Source organism: Acyrthosiphon pisum, chromosome A2 (assembly GCF_005508785.2).
Source record: "Acyrthosiphon pisum isolate AL4f chromosome A2, pea_aphid_22Mar2018_4r6ur, whole genome shotgun sequence".
NCBI classification, from domain to species: Eukaryota; Metazoa; Arthropoda; class Insecta; order Hemiptera; family Aphididae; genus Acyrthosiphon; species Acyrthosiphon pisum.
The window spans coordinates 99,756,256-99,782,737 of NC_042495.1; the positions used below are offsets into that span (position 1 = coordinate 99,756,256).

At 32.2% G+C, this 26,482-nt stretch overlaps 1 protein-coding gene and 1 long non-coding RNA gene across 2 annotated transcripts in view; both read left to right on the top strand.

Annotated features, from left to right (window-relative positions):
• The window catches only part of LOC100166947 (cAMP-specific 3',5'-cyclic phosphodiesterase), a 519,645-nt gene that overhangs the window by 102,532 nt on the left and 390,631 nt on the right, over positions 1–26,482 (top strand). The gene's annotated exons all lie outside the window — the stretch shown is intronic.
• On the top strand, positions 554–26,461 carry LOC115034038. The gene is made up of 2 exons (XR_003839394.1): positions 554–1,257; positions 26,427–26,461. It is a non-coding gene; the product is annotated as an uncharacterized LOC115034038 (long non-coding RNA).

The following is a 26,482-nucleotide window of genomic DNA, read 5'->3' on the forward strand; positions in this document are numbered from 1 at the left end:
CCCTATCGTAATATCATTTTTTTTTATATTTCTCGACATATTTTCCATCTGTTAAAATTGTTCACTTGTACACTATGAGAGAAATGTACTATACTCTTTATGTGATAGGTACCCGTTCTCTACACAATAATAAAGAGATATTATATCGAGATATTACCACGTTATTTGCAATCGCCCGTCGAGGAAAGGGGAACAGGTTGCTACCCGTTTGGCGACTCGGGCGGAAAGTGCACCGCTTCCGGAAACAACGGCGTCGTAAAATGTATAACACTATATACATACAGTGCGGCGTGGGTCTGACCGATCCTTAAAAATTCCAACCCCCCCGCAGCTGCAGCCCGAACCCAAATCGTACCCGTACACCCACCCTCGCCAATCTCGACTACCCCTGCAGGTAGGTCACCCCCGCGCCGGTGCTGCGTGCTCCACCGCGGCCGCGTCCACCGCCGGCCACGCGCGCGCTTCGGTCTCTCTTTTTCGCGCGCGTGACGTCACGAGGCGGCGGCGGCAGCGGCAGCGCTGACGGTCGGTCGGTCGGGCGGCGGGCGGGGCGCCCGAGCTTTTGGTCTATACCGCGACGACGCGCGCAACGCGGTCTGTCCGCCTCCGGTCGCCCGACTACGAACGGTGTGTGCGAGCGCGTGTGTCGCAGAGCCACCGTACACGCCGCACACACACCGCACCGTTATGGTATAATATTACGTGTGTGTATATTATAAGCCGTCGTCGTTACATACACATATATACATTATTATTATTATCGTAACGTATACAACAATATAATAACTCGGCGAGTGTCGCGCGGCGGCGGGAGCTGTGTCGTACGGTACACAGTCAGTCGTAGTGTGCGTGTGCGCTTGTGCGCGAGTGTCTGAGTGTGCGAGTGCGCGAAAAATCCGCTGCCGGCGAATTGCTGAGCGTGTGTGGCGTATAATATTATAACCGTCGCCGCCTTCGTCGCCGCCGCCGCCGTCGTCATCTTTGCTGTCGTCGCTCGCGACAGTAGACACGCCGCGAGTACTCGTACGCGTGTGCGCGCGAATGTGTAATTTTTGGTTTCGGTTCGCGGTCGTTTTTTTTTATTTTGTTGTTTTCATTATCCCCCTGTTAGTAATCTTGCCTCCGTTCTACAAATCTCCTCCTCCTCGCCCTGTCGAGTTTTCCGAATCATTTTTCGTCGTCGACAGCCGTAAGTCGTCGCCGTCGTCGTCGGCGACTTTATACGCCGCGTTTTAAGGCCGCCGCCGAACAAAAGAGGTAAATATTCCACGCCATCCGTTTAACACGTTACACTGTAGTTATGTATATAATATATATTAATATTTAACCAAGTGTCAAATAATTATACTATAAACATTCCGACTGGACGGACCACCACTATTTCTGTGGGGGGAAGGAGTTTAAAGATAGTAACCCCACTCGTCCATTCCGATCTCAGCCGAAACTTTTGTCAGGCGCATCTACGGAAATGCTTCCGGCGGGTATTAAGATTTTTAGGAAAAAATATTATTCGCGCGTTTTCGGCGCCACCGCAATTTTCAAGACCACATTTTATACGAACAGACACATAATTATTGTCGACAAGCCGTCCTTGGTGTGACGACAACGTTGTGTTTACGTTGTTTATAATTAGGTAAATACTATTATGGTAGTAAATAATTCATGCCGTCGACGAATCAAAGTGCTCGTACCTACCAGTTCGAATCGACTGTATCATAGTTGTAGTTCGGTTAAAAAGTAGGTATCTATTAAAATACTTGGTGCGAATGTGGGCGCCGACGATGTTCGTATTACGTATAATAGATACGCGTCGATGGTAACAAAGTTTTCGATTGACGTCGAAAGTGTTATGATACCGCGGTGGAAATTCGAGAAAAAGATAAAGTGATTGAGCATGCTGCTAAGTGACACGTACGAAAACCGTTGCACGCGTTTGTCGATGGTATGTTTACTAATATACAAAATTTATATATACACTCACGTTGACGTCGTACGGTATTAGTTTTAAATCCAAGGATTAATGTCGTATATAATTCGCGGATCGAAAACCGTCTAGTTTCACTTGTGACGGTCTATCTCCTCTTGTCGATTTCGGTGCCGCGGTTTCCATTTTAATCATCGCGTACGTCCAGATGACGAGCTTGCGTTGAGACTTTGTTTTTTTCCACTTCGCCGATTAGAAAACCGTGCAACGAATACATCGTTCAGTTCGAACGTGTGCGTATATCAGAACCCTTTTTGGACGTCTTCCAAAATTTATTTCTCGATCCGTCGCCGTATGTGATCATATACATATAATCACACACACTCACACACGCATATTATGTATTATTATTATTATATGTACTACTACGTCACAATAATATAATAATATGGTCATGTGACACGTAAGCTGACATTAGACCTTACGGCCAGAAACGGTGGACCGTATGTCCGTGTACATATATATATATATATATAATATAGTTATTGTTATATCAGTATATGGTATTATTGAGCATACCCTCGTTTAAAATTTTAACGGAGAAAAATTACAGACTGAATTTTTTTTGTTTTTGATTCTCATCACCGGTTGTCTATTTACATTTTACGATAGGTACCTACTAAGAGGGTTATTTTTTCCGTTTCAATACGGGTAATCATTTTCGGTTCACTGAAATATTTGTCGTCCACTGTACCTACATTAAGGACTAGAGCTGAGCAAATACACATACAAAGCAAACCTTCAAACCACGTTACAAGCTTTTTTTTTATTATTATTATTATTTTCTAAACATCACCCGAGGATAGTTCCGTGTGATAAATAAGTCTTGCATATGTATGTACATATATATATTATGAGTGTGTACAGATGTAAATCATCAGTGAAAGCACGAAAATAAAAAGTTACCCCGTGTTACATTTTATTCTTCGAATTTTTCGTTACAAAAAACTGACGCCACAACCCAACCCTTTTTCGCAACACTCAAATGCATATTTTATTCTCCACGGGAGTCAATATAATATATAATATTATAATCAAAGCGTTAGAATTCACGCAGCGGCCGTGTACATAAATTCGTAAAAAAAATGTATACATAAATAACTATATACCGACAATGTGTTAATCGATTATTAAAACGACCGATATTACTTTTATACGGTTAGCTTTTTAGTAATATATAAATTATGCATAACGCGTCGTTATTAATGGACTCATTCAAAACGCAACTTATCGGAATAATATTATAGAAACAACCAAAAATCCTTCATGGGTTGGTTTTCAGGCTACATACCTAATATTATATATATTGCTATTATTATTGTCTATGAACCATCCGAGTTGAATACAAACAATTATTGTAATTTGAAATCAACCAGATATTTGTAAATACCTACTAATTTTCTCATTGTAAACGTTCATAATACTATGTCATTTCCATTACCTATGATCAAATAAATTGAAATGGTTTTTTAAACTTTTTATAAAACAATAATTATACGAGTGTACATATTGTATTCTCTTCCTCTCACATGAGTGCACGCATACATTTAACTGTACGTTTGACAAACACGAATATCCTTAAAAACAACGCATTTTGTTTTCACTGAACGACAGTTACTTAAAATTAATATTAAATTATTAAATTTATTGTTATTATATTATTATATATTTTTTAAAAATATACGAATAGTCAAATAATGTTTTATCCGATTTCGTGCTAGTTACTAATAATAACTAGGAATTATTATTATATATTATACAAGTAGATGTCCCTCCTAGATTAAATTAATAACAAAACATAAAAACAATCAAAATTCTATCCGACCATAAATAAGTAATAATGGACAATAATAATACTACTACTACCTACCTCCGTGTTACACTCACGCACGAATATGTATTTGTAGAACTATAAAGTTCAAGTTCAAAAAGCAAATACAATTAATATATACAACAGGTATTATACTTATACAATGTACATAACATATGTAGACACGCGTTGTTTGAATTTAAAATTGATAATAGGCGGTGCTCGGTGTTATATTGAGGTAGGTAATATTATTTAGTGCTATAGCAAACATACACACAATGTATATGGAGTTATGTGCCACGTAACAGTATACACAAAACACAATTTTTCTAATCGAAATTTCTAGTAACTTAAAATGAATCTTCACGACCATCTAAGTTTCTAACTCACTATATATACCCACCCGCACTACATCTATCTACATGGATCGTCGTCGTCTGGTGATCGAGTTTCATTGGACTGCACGAAACGACAACCGTCGAAAATCCGTGGGTTTAAAGTATGTTTTGCAGTGCTTGTTTTCCCATCGGATTGAACTTGACTGTAGTTTGATCGGTACCATCTGGTTACAATTACTTAGTTACATAGACGGGGTTGGTTATCTGGTCCATTTCAACGTTACTGTGATTTCTACCTAATAATAGTAGTAATAATATGATGTAACAACCATCTGCAGTGGAAATCATATATAAATAGTTGTAAAAATAATAAAATATAGTTTATATTATATTATTATGATTGTTGTATTATTAATACCGTTCTATACGTTCAAAAAGAAGTCGATGACACGCCGTATAAAGTTTATCGCTGGCATCGTATACGAGATTAATAATAATAATAATAATAATTACAATAATTATAATAATAATAATAACAGTGTTAACAATATCAATTTCACAAATATCGTGACCTGCTGCTGTGGCGCATCGGACAACTGCGAATCCTCAGGGTTCGGGATTGCGGTGCTAAAAAATCAATAGGTCGACTGGGAAAATCGATACGCAGTGTTACACACGAGCGGACGTTTAATTAACTATATTGTACGTATATACTTTAATGTAATATATATATATATACTTATTATATAACCATACAGTATATATATATATATATATATATATATATATATAGTATTCGCGTGTTGCACCGTAAACCGTGTAATTCTCTGGCGACAGATACCTTTCGTCGCCTCCGACGTCTGCCAAAAACAATAACGAAATCCGTGAGGTCGAAAAACGAATCGCCCGTCGACGATGAATTATACTACGTATTATAATATGGCAGTAGGCGAGTTTATAGTGACGACTACGGCGACGATAATAATTAATAATACTCGTGACGAAAAATAAGTTTGACACACCAGCTGACTGCAAGCGGCGAACACAGATCTAACCTAATATCGGGCCTTCTATGCAGTACTACTGTGATGGACTGTAAATTGCGTGCCATTTTAAATTTAAAAAATGCACTGTAAAAAAGAATAGTAATTAGAAAACTGGCGATGATGACGTGTGTGAATGTGGTACGATGAAAATATTCCCGCACACGTCTAAACGAATAATTTTTTGTTTGCAATTATTTCATTTTTTCTTGTAAGTATATAATTTAAGTATCTTTTTTTTATATTTCTACCTTTTGGTCATTGATTTTTCAAACTTATATGAAACGTATCACTTTAAACTTTCAAAATGCCCACAAACGGAATTTACGTACATCTCAAAAATATCGGGCGGCTAATCCACGCAGTATATGACTGCAGTGATCTTTCTTCGGCTATATGCAATTTACCTACTTTGACTGTGATAAATATTCAGTAAACATCCAAATAAGATCCAAACTTCGTTAAAAATAATTTAAAATAAATATTTCGCCCCTAAATTTATTTTACACTACCCATTTTGACACCTAATCACGTTCCTTTATCTGTCATTATGGAACTGATGAAGTATTATCGTTTCAAGAAAAAACATAACAATATAGGAACCAACAATAATATTATAATACTAACTTCGAATTCAATACACCTTGAACTGAACCTATTCTGGCGTAGGACCGGATATTGTAATGTATAAGTGCCGAGGCCTGCGTAGCATGAAAACAAAACCCAAAGTGCATATTATTATTATAAAACACAATAAATAAGTGAAAATCGTGCCGCTATGGATTGTCATCGGAACGATTCTTTAGCCGATATTAATTTTTCTCCCCACAAAAATCTAGTCCGTGACCATTTTGTCGAATAAAATTCCATTTTCCGCAGCAGCACGTCGTCGTCCACAAGGACTTAAAAAATATACCGTATATTTGTATATATATATATATAGATTACCTATAGTATATAATACTCTTCCGGCCACGTGTTCGTCATTCCGATCGCTCTGAGCTCCGATTTGTATACGCGCGGTCGATTCCATAGTATTTGTGGTTGAATATCGGAAAAGAAGAATATAAAGAAAAAAATACATATTATAATATAAATGGGAAAAACACTATACATCTGTATAGTACTATAATAATGGTACGAATTATTCTTTTTCAATCCATTCAATAGGTATAATATAATACTGCGTATCATATTACTATAATACTAAAAGGCACACATGTAATAAAATCAAAACCAGCCGGCTGGAGGAGATTATTATAGTAAAATATTATGTTATAAAATATTTGGTGATAAGTCCTGCAGGATGTATTATTAAAGTATTATGTATTGTTGTATTAATGAATTACTTTATATAGGATCGAAATTAAATTTACAAATATTATAGTTTGAAAACATAAATTAACAAGAATTCTATTTGTAATATACAATAAGCTTTGGAACATTCAAGATACCTATACAACTAATTATGCTGCTAGTAACGCCAAAAGTCTCCGACTTGTTTCTTTATTTTAATATTTTTTCTGTAATAGATGATAATGATAATAATTATTGTGCCGATAAAATATACATTAATTTAATGTATTATTATTATGTTTAAATTATAAAATAATGCATACTTACTTAAAACTTATTAGCATAAACCAACTTAAATAGTGTATACGATTTATCATTTAAAACATAATATAGGTAATAGTTACATAATGGAGTATAATAACAAAATAACTTGTTAAACATTCATAAACAGAAAGGTGCAGTAAAGTCTGCAGTAAGTTGAGTAGTATTTTACTGAAATTATTTTCTTTACATCAATATAAGGTATATCCTATATAATATGATACCACATAGCTAAAATATTTATATTAGTATTAGGTACTTATTATTAAAGTTTTTTAATTAATTATTTTTTTGTTCCATCCTGGCGATCTAAAAAAAAACAATGGAAAACCCAGAATAAGTATGCACTTGAAACCGTAACAGCGGCTATTAGAAGATGTTAAAGGGTCACGTGAGGGGATTAACAAAATATGAATGGTATTCTGCGATGGCTGTGACGTTGGTGGTCGTACTAATTTTGTAGAAAATTGTACACGGAAAAAACGAAGCCACTCAATTTGATATTCATATCATGATATTATACTGGTACGATACGTTTATCTTTAGCACGACAATATATCATATTTTATATTATTAAATGCCTTATTGATTTTATGTAGCATTTTGTTTTAAAAAATTAAAACTATTCATGGAACGTATAACAACTTTATTCGTGAGTATTCTAAAAATGTCACAGAAACATTACTTAGTCCAAACGACCGAAAATTGTAATTACGTTTTTGCAAAATTACCGGCTTGATTATTTTTTTCGATTCTCTTTCCTAAAAACAAACCGATGGTTATAATAATAATAATACTATACTTCACACGAAAGCTATTTGTGGATTTTCCATCTCGTCCTATCATCGTCATAGCATTAACCGCACGTTTCAAAAGTTTTCGATTTTCCATTAACATCAAAGTTAAATAATAATAATTTGCTTACTATACTCATTACCGAAACAAATTCGATTTCAGCGTGAACACTGTATAACAATATTGTTCAAATATTATTATCACAATCTATTTATAATAATACCCTCCCATGTTATATCGCATACCTACTATCATATGTGTAGGACGTAGGTATTATAATAATATTATGTTACGAGCATATCCGTAACATCAAAACACTTTGATAATTGTTAGATTTTCATATAATCAATGACATTGGGCAAAAAAAATGTCGACATCGAAATAGCACAATTTCTAGTAACTAAAAATATGATAAATTTTAAAATTGCATATCTAAAATATATGCAATCCAATGTAGTTATCTATCGTCGCAATAAAGCATATTTATAGACCAAAATGAAAACAATCTATTAACAAGTGTGATATTGTTAAAAAATTGTAAAAACTGTCCAAGACAGTTGGGATGGATTCCGATTTTTATACATATTATACTCAGTGCACTGAGAGAACGCGCCGCGGGATGACCAAAATTGGTTTTCTGCGCATCTCCACGCGAGTACGTGACACCCTTCCATAGGGTAACCGGTTTCGAGAGCAGTTGGGCGATGCGCAGAATTTACTAGTTGTCTCGCTGGACAAAGTACAGTTACCTTAGGAAGTACAATAGGCTACAATAACATTATACAGTTTAGTGACGTAGGGTATTATTCATCCCCCCGTGCACCCTGATCTGGTGTTACGATGGGGCGAACGTGTATATGTGTGTGTGTGTGTAATGTTAATAAGTAAGTTTTTGCCGACAAAGTTTGGCCAGCTCACGCCCTTCAAGGCACTAAAGATAAACCGAATTGCGTCAGCTAGTGTGAAACGGGCAATGCTGTGTAGTGAAAAAAATATATATTATGTAGTTAACCACCGTAATATACGCTGTCAAATTTTGGAAAATAATAATAACAATAAAAAAACTAATATCCTCGTCGAAGTTACGTGCCTACAATATATCTGCAGACAATACACACACACACACACACACACACACACACACACACACACACACACACACACACACACACAGCGCGCGCGCGTCATAATAAAATATTATAATATGACGTATGCGTAAAACGAAGTATTTGATGAAAAATTCTACCGTTTCCTACTGTCCTGTAATATTTTAGTAATATGCCAACATGACCAGACCGCATATAGTTAGGAGATGGCTGCAGTTTACGATTCAGTCCTACTCACTTATATAAATTATAAAATATGAACTACACGGAGCTACTAACTTTCACGTGCTCATATATTTTAGGCTTGTCATTTTTTTTTATGTACATAAAAATTTGAAGTACGGTTCGAAATAGTATATATAGAATATATAGTATGATATAATTTAATATTTTAGTTCAGAACATCAATAAAATGTCGAATAGATGTCATGATACTAGGGCAATGAATATTCAATCTATCCAAGTGTTGTTTTCTTGATACTTTGTAGAAGGAATTGAGCGATCTAAATTTGATTTACGTCACTACGACAGCTACAGCAGTGGTTAGTGTATTTAAAAAGTAAAACGCGGAATTTCATCTGGTCTTTTTATTTAGCTCGAGCACTTAAAGTCAAACTGTTTTTACTCGAGAAGATAACGCAGATAATATGTTGTATTATAATATAAGTAGAGCAGTCATGAATTGAAACCCAGAGGGATAATGATCTCGAGGATCGGTCCAGGGAAATATGACCGGGTGCTGTGGAAGAAGACGTTGATAGAATGGGAGTACAGTAATAGATATAGGGATATTTAAGGATCGAGAGAAGTGGAAAGAGAATGTCATGATGGTGAAAACTCCTGAGTATTAAACGCTAGAAAAATAAGTAAAATAAGTATTATTTATAGCTCGCGTTTCAACGTGTTTTGAGTTCATAATTTTATAAATATAATATATATATATATATATATATATATAGGAGGTAGTTTAATAATACTTATCATTGTACATATACATGATGTTAACTCGCGTATTTGGATCCTCGAAAATCCGATCCTCGGTTGTAGTACAAACACGGTGTTCCTACACGCGCTGCAGTTGAACGACACCCGACTCTCAACGAATCACTCCAGACGTGAGTGGTTTCTTTTAGTTTCATAAACGAAAATAATTTACGTGATTCACACCTACCTCCATAATCTCGATCACGTTTTCATGAACATTTATAAAGTTTCCACACGTTTTTTGTTTTTAATACTGCCCCGTTTTAATGCAGCTGCTTTAAGACACACGATATCGTGTGATAAAATATTTAATCTTATAATATCAAACAACTTTATTCTCAAGAAAATCATATAAGTACCTACTATTATATTATTATTATTATTGTTATAATTATAATGGATTTTTTTTTTTTGAACATTTTTAAGTTTCATTTTATACTTAAATTAGATTTTTAAATTGTATTTTAAGTTCAAAGGTGTTAACGTGACAAGAATTATATTTCCATTATTAAATCAAAAATTGATTTTGTCGAAAACCCATTTTGCGTACAAATTCCCGGTTTTCCTTAATTTTTTTTTCCCCGGTGCTTTTGAAAACTGTTTGTGTTAAAACTACTAATTTTGATCTCCTCAATGCACCAACTAGATTCACTTTCCCATCAAACAAGATATTGAAGTTGAAAATCGAAGCATTATTTCGACTACTTATCGTGTACACAAACACAAAGAATAAAACAATTTAAAAAAAAAAAAAACTAAAATTGTAAAATCAATACATTCATCGCTCCACTCAGAATCTAAAAAAGAACGTTAAATTGCAACGTCAACGGCAGTCTCGAGCTCAACTGTTTCCAATAGTCGGTGTATTAAGGCGAAAATAGTTATTTAAGTAAATAGTTTACCGCTTTTACCAAAACTCCATTGGAATATAATATCATGTGGTACGGCAGGGATACTGATTTCCTATGAAAACCGACAAAACTCGGTATATTCCTCGGAAAGTTATGATTTTTCCGTTACATCGCCTGCATGACTACAAATATCATCCATCGACCGCGACCATCATGCGCGCACATTTAATTCCAAGCTCCAAGGGTTCCGGCACGCACGCTTCATCCTCGCTAAGACTCACGTATCGCGTATAACGTTTAATATTAAGCCATATCAAATTATATTATAATAATATATTGTACCATGATGTATATTATAAGGTGATCACGTAATCAATTTGATGTGGACAAATCGACGTGGATTCGACTACCCCGAGTAGTATTCTATTATTCTATTGCCGTATTTTCGAACTCTGATGACGATCGAACCGATGCTCCTGCCAAAACCACATATAGTTAAATTTAAATTATGATTTTACTGCAGTTTATTGTGGCCATATATAATAGTTTATACTTTATGTTGTTTATATATAACAATATTATACAATTAATGATCGAATAGTGAAAATACGTGTCAAATGAACCAAGGTCCAAGCGCTATACAAAATGAAAATAAAAACGTTTGTATATGATTACCTATTGCACTGCTATAATCATTTAAAATTAGGCGATATATACAGGATGTAACAGATAGAACTGACTATTGGAATCACTATTGTTCTAATCAATATTACATTTTTTTTTATGTATAATTTTAAGTCACTTCCGCTACACATCTATTACACAAACAATTATTTTTTAATTTTTGACACTGAAAATAAAAAAATTTAAATTTGATTAAAATGTTATGGATATATTCAAAATAGCCAATTTGTGAATCTGATTATTAACGTAATAACTTTTTTCAAAATATTTTCTTTGGGAATTTGCTGACATGATTATATTTTATAAATTATTTATTAATCATATAGTTTTAAAAAAAATTGTCATACGTTTAAGTAGCATAACCATTTGTTTTTTCGTCAGGTCTTTCTGCTACACCTTGTACAGTGCTAAAATCCATTAAAAAGGCTTAAAAAATAACAATAAAATCGGTTTAACAAAAATAATAATATTGTATTCTTAATATTATATTATATTGTGTATTACACTAATGAATGTAATTTTTTTTTCAATGGATGAAACGAACTTTTCATAGTATACAAAGAAAATTAAACTGTAACTAATTATGCTGAGTATACGGTGACCGAAACAAGATAATAATAATAATATTTTCATGCATATTGCCATTTTGAGATTAACTAATTTACTAAGTACCTACACTAAGATTGATTAAAGCTCTATAAAAGCCATTAAAAAATACATATAACGAATAAAATCTAAGAATAGTTAATAAAATTATGTACCTATACAATCTATATGATATTTTATTCTACGTTATATATAAATCACATTATATATTAACTGATAAAGTATTAATTTTTTCGAACTGGAAAAAATCGAAAATTAAATACCACCAAAATCAGTACTTTAATTATGTCTACAATATAATGTCTACTAGAGCCTAGTGAAATGTACTAATATCTCAAATGTTGCAAATCAAAATGACATTTTCAAATTGTACTTTAAAATGTTGTTTTTAGCCGGTCTAGGTAACTGTTTTTCACTATTCGATCACCCGGTAATGAAATAACATGTTTGGTATAGGTTCATTCTGTAGACGACCAGACGAACGTTACGTGACCAGTCAATATAAAACGGTCTCATGTGCTATTATTATATTATTATTGAAACCTCCGAGATTTATCATCCCAAGTCGCGTACACGCGGAAGATTCGTATACATCGCACCACCGTGTTATCTGTGGTCGGGCAAAAAGTGCAGAAGCTTAAAATTCAATTAAAACTTAAAGTACGGTATTAAATTTTATACATTTTGTGTTTTTTTTTCGCCCTCTCCTGCGTGTACAAAACAAACAATATTGGACGGACAAAACCCTTACCCTGGTGGCTCACCACCGCCGACGCTGCGTGCGTTGTGTTCACAAAAAAAATATCGGCTCTTTCGCAGTGTGTATACATTATTATTATTATTATTATTATGTACGGCGCGGTGTACACAGGGCGTCGCGATTAAAAAAGGTTTAAAAAATAAATACAAAAAAAAACGTAATATTTACTCGTGTGAAAAACGATTGTATTTGCGATGTGTCGTATGTATGCATATTTCATATAATCATATAATATTATACACGTATATACCTACTTGTAAGTTGTAATGTAAACGAGGAATGTTTTGATGATTTCGTTTTTGTCGGTCGCGGGTCGGCTTATATACCTGTAGTGCGATATTGCCATCGCCGCCATCGACGCACCTGTCAACAAGACGTGTAATAATGTAATATTCCAAAAACTTGGTACTTCCGTAACGAACATGTATTATAACGGCTCACAAACACACACGCACACACATGAGTATATTATTTTCAAATCCGTTGTTTTAGCACTCTTGAATTTACTTTCACGTGTTTGCACGAGAATTAAAAAAAAAAAAAAAAAAAAAAAACAACCACCATTGTATGCCACGTGTACGGTAAAATACTACTTAGACATATTATATACTCAGAAATATAGTGTATAACACTTCCACTACAATACAAAACCTTCACTGTTCGTTTAAAAGGCGAACGGCACGAAAAGCAAATCCATAAAAATGCCTTTTTGTTTGTAGGTCAACGAGTTTATTTTTATTCAGTGGGCGTTGTAATATAATATATATATATATATAGCGATCGCTAAAACTTTTTTCATATAGTTTCCACCAAAATTAGTCCGAGATTTCTACCATACTAGGCGAATTTTTCGCGTTTGGCGGTCGGCAAAACATAATAAAACGAATAATCGATTTTAATTCAATCAGTACAGGCCAGTTAACTTACAAACGATGTTATTAATAAACGACACTTTAATAAATAATAATATCTAATAAGAAGAACGCCTAGTTGCAACGAAGAAGTCATGAAACCCTTTGTAGTAGGTACACAATAAATACAATTTATTAAACGCAAATAACTACTGTATTGTTAAAAAATAGATTTTTATATCGGTAATGACATAATATAAGACTAAAATAGATGTTATATTATACTATGTGTGAGGTTTTCGGACATTTAAATGAATCACAGCATTGACTCATTGACTGACGTTTACACGTCGGATTTAATGCGATCGTATTGGCGCTAACATCAAACACTAATCAATAGTAGGTAGATATATATACATCGTTTGATGTTATTTGTAGACGTATTCCTTTATAATATATATTGTACAAAATCAGTGGCGTACGCAGGGGTAGGGTTCTAGAATTCTGACCCCTCTCCCCCCCAAAAAAAATCTTTTTTTCTTCAAAAAAATCTTATTTACCACCATTTTGGTAAACACAGATCAATCGTTGATAATTTTGAATAGATATAAAATAAATTGTTGAATATGACAACGACGTCGATAACTATAGTTTTGGTTTTTTTTTTTTTGGCTGATTTAGAATTATTTTTTAGATTTAAAAAATCTTATTTACCACCATTTTGGTAAATACAGATCAATCGTAGGTAATTTTTAATAGATATAAAATAAATTGTTGAATATGACAACGACGTCGATAACCATAGTTTTGGTTTTTTTTTTTTTTGGCTGATTTAGAACATTGCTAACCGTCTGCCATAATCGATGGTGTATCATCGTTCATCGATTATTACCACGTATATTACGGACCGAAGAGTCGTTATAGATGATCAGATCAAATACTGTAAATGTAGACTAAATATTAGACCAACTATAATTTGTTATATAAATAATGTTTTGAAAAAAATAATGTAAAAGTATTTACTCAGGTAAAACCCTCACCGAACTAAAATCCTGCTTACGCTACTGTACAAAATACATTTTACACGTCAAGTGATTACGTGAACACATTGTAAAGGCATATCATAAGGTGGTTTAAAGCTTTGATAATTGCAGGATTACATATTAGATACTATGTATATATATACTAATATTATACACACAATATAAATAAATATTAAATTGAACCCATCAATTTCACGTTAGTTTGAAGAAAATTGATTTTTTATTATATATAATAAATCGCACTATTTTCACTATTAAAATAGTGTAAAGCAAGGGTTTAGTCGTGAGGAGTAGCAAACATAATGCTTGGTATGCTGCTAAATTGAAATCGTAACGACTAATCTAAATTAAAAATAGCAGATATTTCTTACATAAATTGAAGTTTAAGTTTTCTATTTGCATTGAGTTCAAACAATTATTGCTACGGTTGTAATATGTATAATATGTAAATTATTTAGAGTATGTAAATAACTTCAATTTTTAAAAAATAATATTGACTCTATTAACATATTAATTATTCATCATAATATTATGTTTATATTAATTATACCAACACACTATTATAATAATAACGAACCTTCCTAGTTTAACTGAAACGGCGATATAAAATCGAGATTGAATATATGTGGATTTTGGAGTTTCTTTTGATAACAAAAGGTAGACTTTTACTCGATAAAAACGGGAGTTGGTCTTTTTAAAATTTGGTGGTATGAATGAAACTTGTTCAGGGCGATTTTTTTCCAAACAATCGTGTAAATCGAAACTACCCACGTGCCGTATATTAAAAAAAAAAAAACTGTTTTTATTTCGGGAGATTATAGATTTGTAGCTGCGATACATCACACGAATAACGCATACTGGTAGGAATCTGAGAACGGGATCTATTTGTGCTTTGGAGTTTCTCGGGTAGATACTTTTGGCTAGGTGTATAAAGGATTTGATGGTTTTTTTTTTTCATTTGGAGGAGCAAATTGAACTCGTTCGGTATCGACACAGATGATTTTTCCCAAACAATCGTTTAAATCGAAACTATATTTGTACACGCACGCAATACGAAAATTGCAATGCACGATAAATACATATTAATATCAACGGACGATGATATTAGAAAAAACTGTTTTAAAAAAAAAAAAAAATGTATTTCGGAAGATTAACATAATAATATAGGTTCGCACGGATAACGCAAATCGCGCGTATGCTCCTGTACGCACCTTTGGAAACACGCGTGAAATTAAATTACCGTGTAAATAATCACGTAGAATAGGTAGGAATCGGAGGTACGCGCACAGTGTCTAATTGTTGATATTTTGTTCGAAGAATGGAAACAATTCGTGCGTGAAAATAAGACAAAAACAAACTAACATATCAATTGGCCCGACGTCGCAAAACAGCTTAAGGCCGCGTATTGTTCGGATATCATATTATACCGTCTTAACGGCGTCTCGGCGAGCATTAGCTTTTTTATTTTGTCATGCAGAGTGCATGTCTCGACGATTTCTTTGGACTAGGATTTTTTACAACTTTTTTTTTTTTCCGTACGCAGAATAATAATGGCGATATTATATTATTATAATTATGCATTATTAAACACTATTATCGTCATTGTGTATACGCAGCCGCGTGTTTGTATTATTATTATTATCATAATTATTGTGCGGCGTGTTAATGAGTTTATTGTTGTACGTGGTCCGCGTTTGGGTTTTCTAAACACAAACAATCGAAACTGATGAATATGCAGAGTAAAGAGAAAAAAAAACAATTATTTAAAACGATATTATATTCGAGACGAAAGTATCACTTTATTACGATAATATAATAATATTAATATATCCGGCGCGCTAATACAATAATAATCGTCACCGGCATAATATGTACGATTTGCGATTTACTGATGTGTGTTGATATACCTAGTGCATTGTTGGTTCAAATTGAACCATAATAATGTCAATAATGATAATAAGTATTTATAGTATTATTATTTACACTGATGAGCGGAACGAAACACAATATAAATTATTATTGCGTGTTTCGATATGATGAGCACCGTCGTAAAAAATATGGCAAAAATTTAATATTATTATATGGTTGCGTGTGTGTGTGTGTGTGATTTTTTTTTAATAAGGACCGCGAGTTCACAATATTGTGTATAACAGTGACCTCGAAAAATTATGGTCTACCATCACTGACTAATGGCGGTCAAAAAGCTAAATGGCTATATAATATCATTATAACAACATATTATTATTATACATTCGAAGACGTTAAATTATTATTATTTTTTCGTTTTATAATATTATAAATTCTCGACCGAGAAACCACTAAAAATAAGTACACAAACAGAGGTCGTTATTTATTAAATACATGCAGATATCTCGCTTTAAGATATATATATATTAAAACAATGCATATAAAACATATTATTAACATTGTGTATATTTTTTTTTAGTTATTCATTTGGGGCAGATATATTTATACGCCCTACTAAACAGTATGAAATATATATGCAAAAATATGCATGTTTGTTATAAATAAACTGATAATGACTCAAAATAATAACTGAAATATTCTCTGAAAAAAAAAAAAAAAATAAAAACACCTCTGAATAATTTACATTAACACAATATTTTTATTTATAGATCTACATTTGTATTGTATTATTATTGTATAGTGTGCTCTAGTGCTATACTTAATTTTTTTTTTAACTATTGCCTTCCATTAATTGGAAAATCTATTTAGGTTTTTTCGAATTTTCAACAATATTTATTAATAGTACCTATTATTGAGTTAACATCATATTCACATGAAATACCGATCGTCGATACAGTTGATACCGTATGGAAAAAATATGGATGCATTTCGAATATTTCATAAACATTTATAAATTATGAGTCATATAAATAATAATATTGTTAGTCATATTAGATTTCCTATAGGTAAAAAACATTTTGAAATGTATAAAAAAAAACTTAAAACATGCTTTAAAAATGAAAGTCATAAATATGCCCCAAACTATTAAGTACGTAATAGGTATATTACAATAAAATAAAATTGTATCTATATGCAAATTAATTAGGTCACATATACCTATTTCTACAATTTTTGTGGCCCACCAAAAAATAAAAACAATCAAATACTTGTAAAAAATAATACCTAACCAGCCCTGAAGACTAAGACGTCTTATACTATCATGAAAAGTGTCAATATAACTAAAAACGTATATAAGTTAGGTTATAGTATCTATTATAGTATACCGACCTACATAGATTTAAATCTAATATATACCGGCCAATTACCGGGTAATTACCGGCCAATTGATTTTTTTCGATGGACCAAACCACTATAGTTTATCTATGACATTATGAATATTACATCGGTCGATAAACTATCGTCGCAATAACATATTATTATTATTATTACTATTATACAACTACATATGATATTGCACTTAATTAAATTATTTGTGATTCGGCCGGTGCCGCTCCGGGAGCCCCATTGAAAATGATTCTAAGCGGTTTAATAACTACACGATAATAATAATAATATCACGGCATAATATACGGACTCGTACACATGTAATCGTTAAAAAACTGCAGCACACGAATAAAAAAATATGGTCCGCCGATGTCAATCGAGGGTCCCCCTCATCGTTGTTGCTAAATTATTTGATACGATGAAACTCATTAGATTTCGTACGGCTTTTCCTTTTTTTTTTTTATATATTTAATTGACCTTGTCGTAATTTACACACTTGTCGCCGACGAACGCGGCACAGCGACAGCCCTTGTTACACTATATAGTACTATTATACGTATTCATTATAATACAATACACGCATTTTAATTGTATTATTAATTAATGTAACATTATTATGCGACGCGTGCACAGTGCGGGTGCAGTATATATAGTGGGTAAAACCGGTTTTCCACCAGATCTATCGCGGAAATCGAGAATTTCCCGGGCGTGTATTCAATTTTCCGACGTCATTATAACTGCACGAAGCGGCTGCGAAAAATCGGGACAGAGCTCAAACGACGACGCCACGTGATCCCCCGCACAATCGCTATAGCTGTCACCGAAAAAAAATGAGTGCAAAATTCTTTTTACATTTTTAACGCTCGTTTTTTGTGAGGTTAAACGACTGCAGACAGCGAAACATAATATCTAATTTAATAAACCGTTGGTCTCGACGAATATTGGTAGTTCGTTATTGAGACGTTTTATCGTATTTTTCGAACGCCGCCATAGGCGTATAACTTTCGGTCAAGTGGTTCACAGCAACAGTAAGACCATTGATTAAATAGATAATGTATACAATATTCAATTTCGTCTTGTCGTGCAATTAATTACCTTTCGAGTCATTTTATCGCCGACGGGTTAATCAGTGTGATGATATAAATGTATTTGTTTTTCTATCGTCATCATCACACCTCTCTTTACAGTCGCAGCAGCTAAACTGATATCCTATATTCAATAATTTGACGATTGACTTTCCTCTTTCTATTATTATAGAATAATAAAATAAAAATATAAAATGAAATGAATGACATCGTGCCGCGACCGCGGTTTTATATTATTATGTACGTATTACTATTATTATTATTATTATTATTATTATTATTATTATTATTATTATTATTATTATGCTCGTTACGTATAGTGTGCAAGAGCGTATTTTCGGTTTCTTTTTTTTCATATAATATATTATTATGACTACGCCCGTCGATGTGCTCAAAGTCCACGCATATACAGATGCACATCAAACGACGTGCAAGCTCACACTTAAATTATTACATGGTATGCATATATATATATTGATACTGTGGTGTGTGACAGCGTTTTATATTAATACCTACTGCGGCGGCGGCGGTGATTTACCTACACGTGACATAAAATATATTAATAATATGGAGTGGCTAGACTATATTATTAATATTAAGCACAACAATAAAAATTATAATAATAATTGTTGTATAGCGAATAATAGGCTGTGCTAATTAAATGACTCAGTTACAATTAATATGCCAAGATCAAACTCTTCGAGTATAATTGCTCGCAGTAAAGAAGGAATGTATTCAACGAACACTAAAAAAAAATCTTTAAGAACTCAACGCTTGTTACGTATTAAACAATATACCTGTCCAAAAAGTATCTGTTATTGTATACTTAAAAAATCAAAATTTAATACAAACCATATTAAGGAAAAAACACATGATAATAATATGTAATAATTGTCTTATAAAAAATCTAACAATGCCACATCTATTGTAGTCATTTCCAAAGAACCGGTACCAAACTACTAACCATTATGTTATATTATAATAAATCTTCCAATTGATTAATTTAAAAAATACATTTTGAAATAGCTTTTATTAGAATCTACTGCCGAATTAATATTAAAGTAATCACAAATGACAAACCAAGCATATTCAAATATTCTAACCATTCAATGTAAACCATATCTTTTTATTTTTCGTTAATATTATTAATCTATTTTTATATTTATATTTTCACAATTTAAAAAAATTCTTATAACCATGTAGGTACGTGAAAGGTATCAAATAGACGTATAATACTACAGTGTAACTCGGAACTACTACGCCCCCGCACCAATCTCTTCAGTATTGTGCCGGGTATTCATACCATGTAATTAATAGGTATACACGAAAAAAAAAATCGAAACCAAATAACTCAATATTATAGGACCAGCATTCCCTGAAAATCATAAGTGGTTGTATATACATTGCACTAGCACCGTCTTGCTGTTGAAAAGAGAAACTCTAAAGGACAAATAAGAAAAGAAAATCTCTGTCTAATTCAAACACTAATGTATCAAATCTATATGCTAATAAACATTTAATTAAAACTAAATAAATCAGTTTAAATGCCTTCTATTTCACTGAAATAAAATAAGTAAAACAATTATTATATAATATGACAATAGACTATATGAACGAACTAAAAAACAATGAATTAAACTGTGTTCAATTCAAATTTGGTACACAAAATATTTTTGATGTTTAATAGCAAAATATAAGCATTTTTTAATTGTTTAAACTATATGTTTTCTAACAGCTTTAAAATATATCAAGACCTAATAACATGCAATAAAGCTAATCCCAAAATAACTCACGTCTAAGAAATCCATATCAAGCTCAATGGATGAACAAGAACAAAAACAGTATTTCTAGTTAGAGACATTTGAGAAAAAGTGTTTACCTTATTTGGTATGATTTAACCATTATTGTATGGCAGGAATTCAATTTTATAACATTTTTACTACTTAAAAATAAATCTATCAAATATAATTTATATTTATTTTTTATTTAGAATATAATAATTTATACTTTTTCAAAAACAATAAAATTATATTAAATTTTTTGGTAATTTATGAAAATTCATTTTTACTCTTATATAGTGTTTTAAGTTGTAACCATAAATGTGTAATGCGTTTGAATATTATAAGGATTTCAATTATATAGGTAAGAATTTTAAGCTTTATGTCATATTTTGTTTTAAAAGTATAGCTACCTGTAGAATAAAACTTGAAGAAATCGTTTTATTTGTTCACTTTAAATATTTATAAATTATTATATTATGTTCTCGTTGTTTTAGGTATAGTTAATTGTTTATTTTTATAAATAGAAGTTCAGTAGTAATTTGATATAATGAATTTAATGCATATGTTATAGACTTGTATAGTATAGTTCATTATTGGCTAAATAAGTGTTATAAATTGATTGTTAGTAAGATTTATGGTAATGTTTGTGTGCCAAATTTGACTAAATAACATACATAGTAAATACACAGTAAAATTTTTTTATTACAAATCAATCTTGAATCAATATAATTGTATATGCATATCTATACTCTATAGAATGAATATAGTTATAATAAATGTATAATATATACCAGTATTCAAATATTTAATCATATTAGATATTAAGTAAACATTTAGATTAATGAAATTACACTATATAATTAATTATGAAGTAGGTGTTTAACAGTCACAATAATAATGTACGTAACATTGTAATTTACTAAGTATAACCAAATTTAATAAATAATAATAATTAATTGGTACTTACCTATTTAGTTATAAAAGTGTAAATTTATATTAAACATTTTAAGATATCCCCCCCCCCCCCCGACCGTATTATGTCGTTGTAATTGCCACACGAATAATATTATAATGATCACTATCGCCGTCTCTTTGGTCCGAACTCATTTTTTACACGCCGCACAATATACTGGAGGTCCACCGTGATGGCTGACACATCGACATTTTTGTGTAGTTTTCCGCAAAACAGTCCATCACATCGGCATTGACCGAACTCGAGATTTCGACTGCGGTCCATTGTGGTGTTCAATCTTCTTATTTTCCCATACACACACTCGTGACGTATAATAATGCATTGATATCGACCTCTTCGTGAGACATACGTGACTGGGTCCCTGCAGGCACATAAATTACATATTATATATAGATACACACGTTGACGGGTTCACTAGTGTCGTCTTCGCCGGAACCGTTCAGAAGGGCCCAGATAAACGGGATTAATGACAGTGATGGTCCCCGAAAAACAATCGATGATGGTTGTAATGGATATGTTTTATTCGTAAGACACTGCGAAAAATAGTCCATTCGTTTTATTCATAGTATTCTTAATACCGCCACCGGTCAGAATAGAAAGCGTTCGACGGCTCCGACGTCTAATACTCTAATATAGTTACACGTTTTACCAGATATTATACGTCGTACCTATATTGTTTACGTATTTTATTAAATTACTATACTATACTATATTCAGAAAGGCACGGTATTAATTGTGACTCGAAATTTATTAAACACAAGTCTTACTTTATTGTGGAACATTAGTAACAACAACAACAATAATAATAATATACGTAGATGCTAAGGAAACAAAGTGAGCGTAATAAATCTCGTAAAATTAAATTATTTTTTAGCTCTCGCCTATAAGATTTATAAAAGGGCACACTAAAGACTTCTCCGCAGCCGAAACGCCCACGTTATTATTATAAATGCCGCCAAAGCTCCAGCAGCTGTAGACGACGTGAAGTTCATGATGTCTCATTGAAGTTCCTTATGCCATTGATTATAATATACTTGCGTCATAGGGGGACTCGAGGGACTGGTAGCACGCATCGCGTGTATACATAATACGACTATAATATTATATTATGCATACGTATAATGATATTAATATAACGATGAAATCCGATTATAATAACATATTATATTATATTTTCCATATTTGGTAGGTATAATATTATATTGTAAAGAACGAACTTAAATACCACATACATATACATATACCTACCTATTATGCTCTGATTATAATTGTTGTCCAATTGTACTTTGTTCGAATTTAGTTTTAATTATATTTTCGTATGCGAACGAATTATTACAAAATGTCCTACACCACGCACTGTCTTGTTTTATTGTTTCGCCTTAATTAATTCTCTTTTGTGCCCATTCGCATGATGGGGACTATAGACAAAATTGCTACCTTTTTTGTAATGCGTTTTCCGAGAAAAATGTAATTTACCGTTTTAAGTCGACTTTATGTTTTACAAGGTAACGACCAATGTGGAAAATAAAGCCAATGCAATAAAAGACAATGGAGTATAAGACGAAACACTCAAAAAAGAAATAAAACCAATTTTATACACCCGACTTAATTGACCTATAAGCCGAATTTCAAAATAACATTATAACAGCTGTATAATATTAATAATTGAAATATTAAACTGGGTTTATCGCAACAAAAAGTGATAAAAATAATAATATCAATATAATAATTTACTTAGTGAATATGAAAATAAATTGAAAGTAGAATGGATTTTTGCCACATAATGCGTAACGGGTAGGTACCTTACATAATAATATTATGTAGCATTCCTACACTGAAAATATTCGAAACGTAATTTAAAAAAAAAAAAAATTACCGTTTAATACTAAAAAAAATATGAGATAATTATAGAGATAGAAAGAAAACATAGAGATGCCCTTACTAGTTGTTATCACAACAGATAGGCACTATAATAAGTAACAGACCCCATTAGTATGATATAAATCTTTAGTCCCATGATTATAGGTATAATTTGTTTTTCTGGATTGTCGGAAAAAAATAATAAAAAATGTGGGTGTGATTTTCTTTTTGATATCATGATCATTAAAATAAATATATTTTATACTATTATTACAGGTGATCTTTTGAATTTGTCAAAGCTAAATGGTTTAGTTTAAGTTTAAATGATTTAACTTAGAACAAATAATTTATACTATTGTTTTTTTTTCTAAAACGTCTATTAAGTTATATGAAAAATAATTTTATTTGTATTTTACAAAATAACGTTTTTACTAGTGAAAATCATTTGTAAAACGTCTTGTTGATGGGCCATGATAATCGCTAATATTTCCTGAATAACAGATTTAGGTCTAACGACTAGAAAATATTCTATTCATTTTCGATTACTAGACTCGTGTATGTTTAGAATTTAGGACAGTTTTTTTTTAATCTTTGAGTAATTTAATAAAGCACAACGAATTAACATTTGAACATACTTTTATGACATCGCGTTGAATAATTACTTAAATTAGTTGCCGTGTAACGTAAAAATAATGACACAAATTATAGAATGGTGACGTGACACAAGGCGTAAAATAATACGAAATATGGATCTCTGGATAAAGGTGGTTTTGAAATCGTTTAAAAATTCAATTCGGCATGACATCCATAAACCACAAACTTACATTTAATTAAAAAAAAACCACGTAAAATTATTCAAATCGAAATGATTAATTCATCAGGGTATTTTTTTTTTTACGGTATACGCGTTTACATAAATATAATATAATATATTATATTGATATTATGATATTTGGATACAACTCAAAATATTCAAACGGATGAATAAAACGAATGAAAACATAATCAGCCGATTCGTGCGAAATCTCAGAAATATAAATACAATTTAATATTATATATTATATCATATCATATAATGAATGTACGGATCAAACGCGTATATCAAATTTTTCGATCTGCTCAGAATGCGTACAATAAATTGTATACAATAGTATGTCGGTTAGTCGAGGGGATTATATTATTATTATTATGTTTCGAACATATGTTCGGTAAACCACTCCGTTCGTTGCTGTATACGAAGACAACGATGATTAGCCGTTTCGAAAGAAACCGCACATTTGTACCAATGGTTTCTTAATGATATAAAACAGACTACATCCTTTGTTCGTAATGCGACGACACGAATAATATATGTACTATGCCCTCGAGACTTACAAAGCTCGCCAAATTATCTTTGCACCGTAATAGTTGTGTAGTTTTTTTTTTCGTTTGTTTGTTTTTAGTTTTCTATATAAATAGTAGCCCGAAAGACGTGGCTCGCGGTATATTATTATCTGACGCAGTTGTATATCTCAGTTGTTCGAGAAAAAAAATAAATAGCGATTTACGCGGAGATAATATTATAACGCACAAACTACGATAATTTAAAACTGGTAAGACACCAAATGACCGTTGGTTTTCCGTCTCGTGGTACACTGTCACCAGCTGTAGATGAAAAACCAAATGACGTTTAGATACGTGATATAACTATAATATTAGTGATATCATTGATCATATAAATACTAACTATAATATTATTATGGCTCAATATTTTTGATAAAAGTATAATAATTGTTCACTAAACAGTGGTGAGTGGGTGCAATATTAAAAGCAACCTTACCCACCCAGTCCATAAACATACATACTGAGCCACTGAGCCACTGAGGTGATGTTTAATGCACGAGTCGTCTCCAATGTTGCCGATCGATATATTAAGTAATTATGTAATAATTACACATAGGTAATAACCAGCTACACGTATGGAGCTTACGCAGTGTACCAAGGCGTGTACTCGGTGATTGTGGTATAATAATTACTATATTACACTGTTATAATATTATCGCAAACGATGCGATGTTCGAGAATAATGTCTGAAAACTGGAAATGTGGTCAGAGCCGTTTAGGTATGTGTGTTCGTCGTATACGTACGTAATTTATATTGTAATGTGTTCAACTCGGAGCAAAATTATGATTCCATACGTGAAACAAACTTTTTCCATTGTAATTATTTTTATGCAAATCAAACAATACGACGGCGGCAGCAACGATATTATACAAATTATGGTAATACGCGCGAGTTTACCGAAACGTGATATTCATACGACGTGAGAGCATACCTTTTCACGGAGTACATGAATGGATAGGCACATGTACGGTTGAATAGGTACACGTAACGGACTATAGGTTGTGTGTTTTAAATTTATATTTTGAAAGTTACTTTTGAAACATCGTGTACGTCGCCACGGACGTATTTTTCACGAATAATACAAATCCAACAATCACGTGATATCATAATATTATAGGTAATATGATTATTTGAATTAATTAAGCAATGTGAAAACAGTACGGCTTCCGTGTAGTGATTCAACAAAATGTAATATGATTATAAAGTGTTATGGTTATAAAAAAATAAACACTGACCATAGGTACTAAACGAAATACTATACAGATAACTGTCTAGTTTAGATGTGCTGATGGAATGCGCATCACGAGTTCTTAGAATTCCATCATCGGTGTCACTGATTTGAGTTTGTATATATAGCCATTCGATTGGATCCAAATTAGGGTGTCGCGGTTGGGGTAGGTAATAATCTTGATGAGAATATAATTTATTCTCAGTTGCATCACTACGACTTGGGTACGATAGGGGTAGTGGTGGTCCGAAACGTCGATGGTAAAAATAATTGCAAAACATGATTTTGATTTAATGTTTTGTCAATATTCTGTAAACGTTAAATATACAAAACTAGTAATATTATATAAAATTGAAAAATGAAAATAATTTATTTTTCCCGTATAAGACAGCTGTTCTGCACAGGACGTGGTCCCACACATCGGACCGGTAAAATCAAAAATGACTG